We start from the raw sequence: 455 nt of genomic DNA, 5'->3' as shown, positions 1-455 counted from the left end.
AAGAGCAGCAGCTCCCCATGCCCATGTTTAAATCATTGCAGCATTCACAAAGCATATTGTCACCTCCCAGTTTAATGTGCAAAGCATTTACAAAGACTAAATCAGATTATATTTATGGGATTCACCCAGTCCCAAACATCACACAAACGATGCACACTCCAGGCTCCAAGTCGAGCGTGTTGGTAGGATTTGGTCATGTCAAATATTCAGAATATTGTGGCCCACTGAAAAACCCTAAATGTTGCTACTAAGTTAGAAGCCTCAACAATAAGTAAAGTACCTTATTTTTATTGTTTTATTGCAGGCTTAAAGCCAAGCATGTGCTTTGCTGTGCTGCACTTGAGACTGAACTAGAGAATGTTCAAAGCAGTTATCTCTGCAACTTCACAGCCTATTTTCTGCCCCATAATTCTTTTTCCCTCTATAACCTGCACAGGAGTCTGACTACTGCTGCT

At 40.9% G+C, this 455-nt stretch overlaps 1 protein-coding gene across 1 annotated transcript in view; it reads right to left on the bottom strand.

Moving 5' to 3' along the window:
* EPHA3 (EPH receptor A3) overlaps positions 1–455 on the bottom strand; it is a 186,384-nt gene that overhangs the window by 5,644 nt on the left and 180,285 nt on the right.

Source organism: Corvus brachyrhynchos, unplaced genomic scaffold, assembly GCF_000691975.1.
Source record: "Corvus brachyrhynchos isolate BGI_N302 unplaced genomic scaffold, ASM69197v1 scaffold565, whole genome shotgun sequence".
NCBI lineage: Eukaryota > Metazoa > Chordata > Aves > Passeriformes > Corvidae > Corvus > Corvus brachyrhynchos.
The sequence above is the reverse complement of the archived record's forward strand: the minus strand, read 5'-3'. Positions and strand labels throughout refer to the sequence as shown.